This window comes from Coturnix japonica, chromosome 11 (assembly GCF_054131305.1).
Source record: "Coturnix japonica strain WE chromosome 11, WE-NBRP24, whole genome shotgun sequence".
NCBI classification, from domain to species: Eukaryota; Metazoa; Chordata; class Aves; order Galliformes; family Phasianidae; genus Coturnix; species Coturnix japonica.
In genome coordinates this window covers 23,330,548-23,342,500 of record NC_140673.1, presented here as the reverse complement: position 1 = coordinate 23,342,500, position 11,953 = coordinate 23,330,548, and the positions used below count along the sequence as shown (strand labels likewise).

At 38.0% G+C, this 11,953-nt stretch overlaps 1 protein-coding gene across 2 annotated transcripts in view; it reads left to right on the top strand.

Moving 5' to 3' along the window:
- The window catches only part of FAF1 (Fas associated factor 1), a 128,056-nt gene that overhangs the window by 70,188 nt on the left and 45,915 nt on the right, over positions 1-11,953 (top strand). The gene's annotated exons all lie outside the window — the stretch shown is intronic.

Sequence of the window (11,953 nt, the reverse complement as noted above, 5' to 3'; positions counted from 1 at the left end):
TTAATTCTTTGCGCATTTTGAAGTGCCAGCTGTCAGTTTCAAGTGCTGTTTCTCATAAACGATGTAAGGTAGTTATATTGTTAAACAACTGGTCACATCATAACTCAAAACTGTCACTTTCAATAAGTTCACCAAGTGCATTACATGATTTACAGTGAGGACTTGAAAAGCCGAGTTTGTTGCTGGTAAAAGATGAGTACCATCAACTAAAATTGCATCAACTTTTGCCTAAAGAATTTGACTTTATTTCAGCATAACCTGTTGAAATCAATAGGCAGAGCTCTTTCAGGAATGCTCACAAAGGACAGTGTGACATAAGTAGTTGGGTGCTGACGTTCTCATAGTACTTGGAGAGGAGGAACAATACTTGTTTAGATTCGATTCACAGGAGTGGTCTCATTTAAGTGCTTCCAACTCACCTTACAGAGACTAAAACAGTCATTTTAGGGGCGAGATGTTACAGAAGGACTGCATTTATTTCATGTCCTGCTGAGAGAAGCCAGCAAGAGCTATTATCAAGCACTTCTTTTCTCCTCAGTCATTTAATAGTAGCAGCTACCCTTTTATTCTGTGCTCTCAGACAGCAGAATAGGAAGTGATAATCTCTTTGGAATACAACAGACACCTGTTTGATAAGTGGTAATTGCATTATTCCTGAGGATTATCTCAGCAGTGCTTATTTCTTTTGTAATAAATCTCCACTATCTAACAGAGTAGAGCTTCACTAGAAGATGTATGAAAATCCATTGGAATAGCTTGCGGGTGTTTGGGACTCTGTAAATAGAGTTTAATTTTAAGTAAGTCATATGGTAAATGAGCTTTACATATAATTATTTTTATTATTGTATAGATTAATTCAAATGTTTGTTATTGCTAAAACTTTTGTTCTAGTTGTGCACAGAATCTGATATAATAGTCTCAAATGTCTCCATTAAGGAAATGCATAGAATGTTCCTTTCCTGGGTTTTATTTATTTATTGTTAAGCTAGAGACAAAGCTAGGAACCAAGAAGTGATAGCTGGTAAAACTGTTGTAGATGAAATGCTTCCTCTATCAAACAAGAGAAGAGCTCTGCTTCTGGTAGCAATCACAGGAGTTCCTTTTCTAAGTGTAGTTACTGCCCAGTGGTCATTTAATGACATTTAATAGGCTGGTGTACTTACACAACTCAGATCTTCTCATTTCTAAGAGGAGGCTTGAGATTTATTCCTGAACTTTCATAAAAGTCAAAGAAAAGTAGATGCCGGTCATCAGCTGGGTTTCAGTAGGAATTGTCCACTTTAATTTTGCTTCATGACTACAAAAATCCAACCTAAAGTGTTGGCAACAATGCAAGGTAGTCAAGTTCTAAGAAGTCTCTGAATAGAGAGATTCTTTATAACCACTCGGTTTTTAGCTAGTTGTTAGTTCTTAATCTTTTGCTTATCACTTTTGAAACTATGATACATCAGCCAAGCGGATTCGATACGTGCTCACGGTGAATGAGTGCATTAAATTAATGCATTTTGCTTAATTGCAGCCACACCAACCTCAAAATGTATTGTTTATGAATATTAAAATAAGATTTAAAATTATGAATACTGATGTGCTAGTATTTCTGGATTTGACCTTTCCCCTTTACTTCAGAAGGATGTGTACTTGGTGTTTTTAATACCGTTGATCTAAAGAGTTAAATTCCTTTTCATGTATTCTCTGCAAAGGAAACTAAATAAGAAAGAGAAACGCAAGCTCATTTTTAGAAGTCAGTAACAGCATGGCTAACACTGCAAAAACCCAGTTCCTTCAACAGTGATATCTGGTAAGAGGAGGTAACATAAAAAGCCTCCTGTGAGTGTTTGAACCATTTGTTGGAAGCAGTGTTGTTAGCACGACTGCTTGAACTGAGCCAGGGAATTATATAGTGCTGTAACATATCCAGGCACTCTTCAATTGCCATCCAAAGCATTGTACAATGCTGTGAAGTAAATGGCATCCCACCATAGACCAGAAACGTGCCAAGTGTTTGGCTGATACTCTTTGTGAATGCAAAACAGTTCCCAGGACGTATCTGTGAATATCTGTCGGCAATATAATACATGATCTAGACGAATCAACTTGATCGCTGGATTATACTGTTGCTTATTATTGCATTCAAAATTTTTTCCTCATGTGAAGAATCTGTTTAGCAGTTTTGTATTTCTTCTGGATGGCAGAATAGGCAATTTGTGGCCAGAGTTGGAAAAAGCAACATCATTATGCGCTCTTCCACAGCAATTGCCTTTTTACTTAAAGACAATATCAGAAACCTGACAAACACTTTGTTTCAATACAGAAGTAAAATAGAACAATGTTAGTACACTGTTAGCTCCTACACTGTGAAAAGAAATACAGAAAGAGTGAATTGGGGTTGTTTGCCCAAGCTCTGGGGAGACCTCACCACAGCCTTCCAGTACATACAGGCACCTGCAGGAAATATGGGATTTATATTAGAAGCCATAGTAATAAGGTAGAGGATAATGGCTTTAAACTGAAAGAGGGTAGAGTTAGAATAGATACTAGGAAGAAATAATTTACTTAGAGGGTGGTGAGGTGCTGTAAGAGTCTGCCGAGAGAAAGAGTGGATGCCCCATCCCTAAAAGTGCTCAAGGCCAGGTTGGATGGGGCTTTGGGTAACATGGTCTGGTGTGAGGTGTCCCTGCTTTAAGGTCCCTTCCAACTTAAGCCAATTTGTGACTATAGGACAAGTTAGCTCTATTCAGTGCTTTTGCAGTTGCTGTGAGTCTGTGTCAAGTTAGTGCGACTATATTTTGCGGGGCCACCATGGAGGTTTCAATAGTAAGAGTATGTAGTGTTACTAAAGACCATGCTTTGCAGTTAGTAAGCTCATGGATGAGTGTACGCTGACACTTACCCACATTTTCAGGTACTAAAGGAATTCTTATCCCTTTTTCCTTTATTGATTTGTTTACTCTTTACCTTGATACTCTTCTCATTTGGTAACATGACATGAGCAAATGCTTTGACTTAATATATTGACTTATATATGACTGCCTTTCAACAAAGGCAGTCTCTAGCTTTAGAAGGATTTGGGAATCTCAATTTGTCTATGAAGAACGCACTAGTAGATCTTGTTTTGGTGTAAGAATATTTTATTTTTATTATTTTATTGGTTTCATATACATTTGAAAGTGTACAGTAAGTTACAATGTATTCTTGGGCATATATATTTTGTAGGTCAGTTTGCACAGGTGTACGTATTAATAAACTCACTTAACTAATTTATATGCATAAGTTTTAACCGCTGAGTAATTAATGAAAGCATTGCCAAGAAACTGGAAATTTGGGAAATGTGTCATTTATTTGCATATCAGTATAAAGCAATTACTAAATTAAAGAGTGCACGTTGTGACAAACATGAAGCTCCTTTACTGTTGCTTTGTCAGTGCACATTAACATCAACTTGATGTGAAAGCCTGGCATTCTCTGCATGAACTAAAAATCCTAAGGCAGAAGTACACAATGAATCACCCAGAGTTTGGAGCTAGCGTGCTGAATTGCCTTGGGGTTCAGAGCGAGGGAAGAAAAAACTGATGTAAAAGACTATTGAGAAAACGTATCAGTGGAAAGTAATTAACTCAAGATCCACAATTAGCCTCATGGTCCATACTTAACTGTGTTCCAGGTCTTTCAGCGTTTATTTAATTCTGTTACCCTGTGTTTCAAATAGCTGCGAATGGCTTGGCGGATTTTTCAACCTTTTTAATATTTACAGTTTTTTTCTGAGAGGAAGAATGAGCTCTGAAAGTGATCATGGGTATTTATTTCAGTCTCTCAAATATATCTCTTTCCTACTTAATTCTACGACAGATTCTAATATTATTTCCCTTTCATTTCCTTTAAATATCTTTGTGGTTTGAATCCACATGAAGTACTACAGTATCTGTCCTTCTGCTTTAATTGCTAACTTGCCTAACTAGGCTTAATGAAACGGGAAACAATCAAAACCAGGGATCGTTTTCTCTTTCATTTGGCTAGCAAAGGAGAGTGATAAATGCCCCAGTAATACGACTGATGATTAAATGAAGCAAAAACTGGCATGTGTGTTCAACCAGCGTACCAGAGCTGAGTGCTCACAGAGAAGGAGGTGCAGTTTTTTCTCATGATTGTATGGAAAAACTCAATAGTGTTTCATGAAGTTTCCTTTACTGTAATTGTTGCTCTGAATTCAGCGTCCCTCATCTGGTGTCTTTCTTGATAGATAACCAGTCCTTTCCTTGTGCTGTGGATTCTCCTACAGCGTACCTTCTTGCTCCCATCTGCTGTGCTGGGTGTCCATGTGTTGATCCCACAGCATCTTTATGGTTCTGCTGCCTTCAGCACAAGTCTTAAAGATCTCCCAGCGCTGAGCTTTTGTGCTGTGATAGGAGGAGGAAGTTTTTACTATGAGGCCATTTGGAATAAACATCACAGTGTTGTTTGCATTGGGTTCTGTGTTTCAACTCTGTAGCATTCCTTTGTGATTTTAGTTTTCATTATAGTTGAAGTATCTACCATGGGAACATTGCTGAAATCCTTGGAATGAGTTACCTACAACCTGTATGGACAGGTTTAAATCACGTACTCTGTCACTGTTCTTGTGGCTGGATTAGAAACTTAAAAAAATAAATAAATAAAAGAAGTTAAACCTGCAATAAGTAATTGTCACAGCGCGCTGGTACAATGCTAATTGGAAGTGACATGTCCAAACTGGCCTCCGTAACATGAAGAAACCTAACAGGTGTGAGGGGTGGATCTTCCCATGGGCCCCGCTGAACTTCTAACAGGGGAAAAATAGTAGAAAAAGTGAAATGAACCTTGAATAAAGCTGTCAGCAGTAATTATCTCAGCAACACTTTGTGAGGAGTTAAAATAAGCGTTGCTGATTTATAACCTGAACGCACTCCACCCTAGAGATTTTTTTTCATCCAGTTAGTGTTTAAAATGAAACGTTGAATACCTGTCAAGATGTTTTTTTCTAATTGAAGATACATAGTGAAAATGAAGTTGTTTTGTGGAGGAAGTTAATTTCAAGGGCTGTCATATTTTTAAACATTTCTGTTCCTTTTAGTATTTGTACAATAGTTTAATAACCAAACCTAGGGCAAACTTGACTGTTTTTCCTAGCTAGTGCTACCTGATGTCAAAGATGAAGTGGCTAACCTAGAATTTCATCCACTACCTGGTGGAAAAGAGCTTACCTGGTGGAAAACTTTTGTTGGAATGTACTAAACTGAAAAGCAGGGTCTTGTTGCCTAGTATAGAATGAAGAGTTCTGTGCGGTAAATCTCTGGGCCTCATAATTAATCTCTAAGTACAAATGACCCTTGTTTCTGTAAATTAAAACACAACAATTACAAAAAAAAACTGCAACAAATTGATAGACTTGTATAAAACTTACTGCAACTTCATTTTAAAGAAGAATATTTGCTCACTGGTGTGAAAACACTCTTTTCATGTATACAGTGTATTTCAGTACGCACAGAAGTACTTTTACAGTCTGCTCCTAATGAAAGAATATTTACTAGCTTTGAGAAGACAACTTCTCTGTAATTCACAGTAAGCCTTTAACCACTCGAAGTTTTAAACACCATTTTAAGCATGGGTAGTATGAATTCTTAGATCATATATCAATTTGACTTTATGAGATTGTGCACTGAAAACAAGGTAGCTTATTTGATGCATGACTGAACAGTGGTAAGTAGTGGGTTTGGAAGCACTGAACACCTGTTTGTTCCCAAGGAATTCAGTGATAGTTTGAGCTCAGGCTGCCTGTGTGTTTCTTATAATGCTTGATTAATAATGCTTAGAGATCTGTTCCATAGCAATAGCAACATAATGTGAAAAATCTGTCATATCATGGCATCATTTATTTTGAATCGATGGGATTCTGAGTAGTTTCAAAAATAACATGAGTTGTGAACCCCCCGCCTCTCTCCATAGTAGTTTGGTTTCACTTCGTGTTTGAATCTCCAACTTGCAGTGACCATGGAGCCTTGCAATTCTTTCTGGAGAAACCCAAGAAACTGCCAAAGAATTGCCACACTCCTTTTCCCTGCCTTCAGTATTCGTATTCAGGGGTTGTGCTGGCTGTATTTGAAAACCCTTATTTTTTTTCAACTCTTTGTGTAATGTGAAACTTAAGTTCATACATTTCAAGTGTAGAAGAGCAACTTATGCAACTGTTCACTTGCTGTCTGTCCTCCTTCCCTTTTTCACTTTGATTTTCCAGTATGTGACATTAAATACTACCTCCCTTTCACTGTGCATGTGCATCATGCTTTAGGAGTTCCCTGCACTTCAAATTCTCACTTTCTTAAATCTTAAAAATGATTGCAAAAGAAAAGTGACAGATGGGAACACTAGTGTTCTTGGAGCAGCCCAAAGTTGCTCCAGTGGTGAGCTATGAGCGGAGTAACTCATTTTCCAAGCAAATGTTATCATTTCAACCTGTGCCTTTCTGTGGAGCTAAACTAGGTCAGCAATTTCATAGATTACCCCCTGATTCAGACTTATGGAGCTGAGGCCTGAGGCATAGCTCTGCCTTGATGTAGCCCTGCTGAAAAGATGTCTTCTCTTGATTTTCTGTTCCATCTAGTTAGCGTGGTAATCTTTTTGAACAGGGAATGCAATTTATCTGGTAAGGAGAGATAGGTGACATCTTGTTTGGCTGTGAGAATTGCATTTGAAATCTTCTGAGATCTGGCCCTGAAGAAGGGATTTTCAGTGATGCATATTCCTTGCAGATATCCAAAATGAAATGTCTATCTGGACCAAGAAATAAGAGAATTTCTCACTTACTGCTGTTTTGCCTGTGCTGGCTGGGAGGGCAAGAAAAGCATCTTTACATCAGCCAAGAAAATCTAGGAAGCTGATGAATTGTTTTGTCACTTTTATTAACTAACTACTCTTTGTACACTTTGATCCTTAGTGAGCTTAGTATCCAAACTCAGCTAGTGGTGTCTTACCTGTGTAAAGCATAATAAGAAAACTAGTAAGGTAATTCATGCTCCTTCTCAAACTTCCTTGAGAACATTGAGTACAGTTGCTTTGAAAAATGACCAGGCTTTTTCCTTAGCTTCCAGAAAATGTGGCACCATTGACATTTACCATACTTGGGGAATTATCTTATGCTGTTAAAAAAAAAAAAAAGTATATAACTTGGCAGATAACAGGGTGGTAAGTATAATATGAAAACTGGAATCCTTGACAGAGTTTCTCTCTCAGCCCTCAGTCCTTACCCTACTATTACCTGATGAGGGGGAAAAGGCATTATAGTAATTACTCTGACAAGAAGAAGAATCAAATTATATGGAAGTGAATGTTCACAGTAGAGATTCCTGCCAGTCACTGACTGTTTTGCTGTGGGCATCTCTGTCTCTGATTATTTTGAATAATTGAGCATGGCGTGTTATGAAATGTTCTTGTTCGTGTTTGTTTCTTTATACATTAGCTATATATCACTGAGTAAACCAGTAGCTGAAAAAACTAAGCACTTCACATAGTGAGCGTGGGGAAAATGCTGTCACATGGAGTTTTTGAATCAGGATTAGGTTTTACTGTAGGCAACACTGCATTCTTTCACTTCGGATTAAGAATTTCTTATGTGGTATATGTATATTACAAATATCTATGTATATACTAAAGCCTGATAAGCAGATTCTAACAGGAGCTCTTATCAGATGGTGACCTCTTGATTTATAAATATTCCTTTAGCATATCATTTCCATAGTTAATATATTTGTTTCTAACACAAAAGCATAACTAGCTAATATTAACAAGCTAGTAGGTACAATATATTATTATTAACAAGAGCAGTTAGAGATTTGTAAGTGTGATAGAATTCCTCATATGTCGCCTGCACTTTTCAAAGTGAAAAAACTGCTTTTAGATTTTGAGATATTTGTGAGACCTCTATCAAAATTTTATTACACAGAGGGAGTAATAGCATCTGTGGCTTATTTTTCTGGAGATAACCTTTTACTTACAAAGCTGTGCACTGTTTGTACAGTGGTAGAAGTGAAGGCATCAAAGATCCTCAATGGTTGCTGAGATAACAGAGGGACACTGCAGTTACTGACTTGGGTAGGTTTTTTATACAGCTACCACTCTGTGTTACAGTATGTGCTGACTGATCTAGTTGTACCACAAGCAGATATTATGTGGAGCTGATTTTCCTCGTGCACAGCAGGGGAAAATAGGCATTTCCAGTTTTCACCAGAATCAGTACTGAGGGCATGGGTTGAAATTCTGGAGTTGTTTGGATGTGGAGCTTTGAATGTGCTGAGTTACAGAAGGGCATGAGGGAAGGGTTCCACCTGGACGGAATGCTTCATCATTTTGGGCTCTTTGTCACAGGTACAGCAAAAGAAATTGGAGATACTAGTATAAAAAACTTGGGATTGGATAATCTGAGTTTTCCTTCATGCCTTTAGATTATAAAAACCAAAAGAGTAAATTATGCACTTTTTATGCTAAGAACCACATTTACCCCCATCCTATTTTAATATACCTGAGTTCTAATTCTGTCTATTCACATCATAGACTGAAGGAACGTGATAGAAACCACATGCCTTCTTGGCAATTACACATGGGGTTACATCTTTTGGGTTACATCTTCTGTGCCTTCTTTCATCCAACTGTGCTTGCAAGTATAGCGGGCAAGCCAGAACTGCAGTTGTACTGTGCTATTTTCAGGATGCTAGAACTCAACAGTGGTTATTTAAGACTTTAATTCCTTTTCCCTAACATACTACAAGCTGACCTTAAGTAGGACTGGGAATTAGTCTGTTTTTTGTTTTGTTTTTAAGGGGGATTTATGAAGGAGAGTCAAGTATTGGAAAACAAGCTTTTTTTGTACACCAGCATTTTGTTTGCCTTCCTTATCTCGGAGTATTAAAGGCCAAAAACAGGGATTATTTTCTTTCCCCCCAGGAGAAATCCATACTTTTAAAATTCCCCTATTTAGTTGGCTGTTGAAGCAGATTGTATACAGCCAGAAATAATTCTGCATTTGAATTATAGTTAATCGAATAATTTGACTGATTCATAGCAGTCAGTAGACAAGTAATAGAGAAATAATATTTCTTCCTATGATCTTTAAAGCTCTTATTAAAAACCTTTCAAAACTCACACGTGCTTCAAAAACTCAGAATGCTGATGTAGCAATCAAGTACCAAACAAAGAGTAGAAGGGAAATCAGTATTTGTACTTCCCTTATAAATTATCACAGGCCTAATAGTTACGACTGCTGTGCTTCAGGAGGCTGCCTGTTTTCCTGCCATGAATTATGCTCTAAAGTTCTGTGAGAGATGAAGGTGAGGAAGAGGTTCCTGCTCATTTGTGCTGGCCACTTTGAATGTCCAATGAAGTTCTGCAGGGTATTATAAAGCTCCCAAACCTTCCTTTCTTCGTTAGATGCAGTTGCAGGTAGAAGTTCCTCTGAAAAGCTGCTTTTCTCCATCAGGGTGTGGCTGGATTTGAGGTAGACCAAATTTACTAAATCTGATAACTTTCCTCACATGGTAACAGACCTTACAGCTTTTATATCAGCAGTTCTCTGGTCTTTACTAGCTAAAAATCATCAGATTACTTGCAAGCTTAGTGCATTCAGTATGCAAGAGTGTGGTAAGTCTCCAGGGTTTGCCAAGAAGCGGCAGGTGCCTGCAGCCATAGTGCTCTGCTGGTGTCAATGCTTCACATTTGTGCTACTGCTTATCTTCCGTGCTCCACAGATGCCTTGGTGGAATGACCCCACTCTGGAACAAGGATCTCAGTTGGTGCCTTCCTTTGTCATTTCAGAGATCTGAAAGGGTGGGAATTAAGTTGTGCTGGCATCTAAGATTAAACTTGCAGTTCCTTTCTGAGGGTGTAAAAGCACTATGGAAAGTGGAAAGAAAATACTTCCTATCAAGGAAGAATATCCCATAAAGTACCTGGCCGTTGTCTGCACTTGGCAAGTGTTTCTAGGTTGATCTGGAAGATTTTTGGCAAATAATTCTTTGCGTTCAGGTCTGAAAATACATTTCTTGACTTTATTCCCCAGTTATTAATGCTGGCAATTAATCTTTGCTTGCATATGTGTGTATAGTCCTAGAGAAACTGCACAACAGTCTTTATTTCTCCTTTCATATTTTGTTTATTCTGTAATTCTATTCTAAGTCCTCTTTCTTCCACTGTTTGTGAGCACATGAAAGCTCTCCAAGTCAAGCTACCATACCTGCATGAAGAAAGAGAAGGCACTCCAAGAGCAGCCTGACAATGAACATTTGTAGCCCCTGAGACACCCCAGCTGGAACTCCCAGTTGGCAGACATTGAGCGTATTTGAGGTTTGCTCTCTGTAGCACTGGACTGGGCTGCCTGAAAAATAATCTTTTTCTTGCTATTGATGTTTTTATAATTCCCAAAATAAAGATTAGACTTTCTAGTGCAGGAAACTCTTTTGAGAGAGAAGTGTCTCCTTTATCTTGGAATAAAGATAACTCAGTTCTGGAGAAATGTTCCTGCTGGCAGATGACTTCTGAAATGAAAGACAGAGCTGCTGTTTGTCCTGGCCTTTGCCTTGCAAAAACTTCTCAAAAAAGTCAGAAGAAGAGGGTGATTTCTCACACACACACACAAAAATAACAACAACGTTCCAGCGACTGTCTGGGGAGTAGGATGAAATGTGCTCTGATGTTGGACCCCTTCTGCTGTTAGCTTGTTTTTGAGTGACGCTTTGACACTATAATATTGGGTTGCAAATTAGAATTGCAACACCCTGCTATTGGGCCAAGTGATAAACAGCACAATAACTGCTTGCTTGATCTTACCATGCTTTCTTTAATGTGTATGTAAAAGATACCAGGAGCCTTTCCAGGCATCTGGCAGAGTATTTGACACCCTGAGATAAGGAACGATGTGTGGTTAGTGCATGTGACTTACCAGTATTTCATGTGGTGTGGGAACTATAGGGCAAAGTTTTGAGTTTCATAACAGTCAGCTTTTGTTTATCATTGAAAACTTTTAAAAATACTAATTAAACCAGTGGGTTATTGCAGAGAATACAGTTCTTATGCTCCTGTCACAGGAGTTTCATGAGTAATTGGACTTGACCTGTATGTCGTCTTTAATATTTCACTTGCACTGGAATATTATTACTCACTTCCTTTAAGATGATAGCTCGGCTTTTTATGCAGCTAAACTTCTGTTTAACCTTGCTGTGAGAGTATGACAGTAGGCTAGTTCAGACAGGTTAACGTTCATTTGGTAACCAGCTTGCTTAATCAGCCTGCCGCAAATTAAATCTTTGGGAGTTCTAGCAGACAAGTGATAAAGTCATTCTGAATTATGTATAAAAACAAATGGGGTGTCTCCAGTGCTCGTGGCAGTAAATTAAGTTGAAGGCTTATGATTTATTCTTGGGTTTTTGGTAAGGGTGATTGAAATGTAATTTACCTTAAGGTTTTTAAGGTGTCTATCAGTAGGAGGCTTAAAGTGCTGTTTCTACTGTCTCTATGCTGACACAATTTCACAAGCCTTATTGGTTTTCTTCTGTTCTTTTCTATATGAGAAACCTGGCTTCACGGTTTGCTTTTTTATTTCCAGTTAATCAAATTGTTGTTTTGTTTTGTTTTTTTCCCCAGGATGGCCTGTTTTCATTTCATTGAATCAGTGCCTGTCATTGTTTCAATTTTGACGAATACTGTTGTTGTCCAGTTTAACACAAGAAAATTGCCAGTAATGGTTCAAAGTTCTATTCTGACTTAGGAAAAAGGAGCGATTCAAGACAGTTTTGAGTCTGCAGTTTCATATAGTTTGTTTTGAATCTTTATGCATATATAACTTTTCAACTATTTTGTCATAAAGTGTGTGAGTAGTTACTGTCAGCTGTCCTTTTCCCTCTAGGCAACTTCACTTGCTGCCCATGTAGCTGTTCCTCAAGATTTTATATGGCTG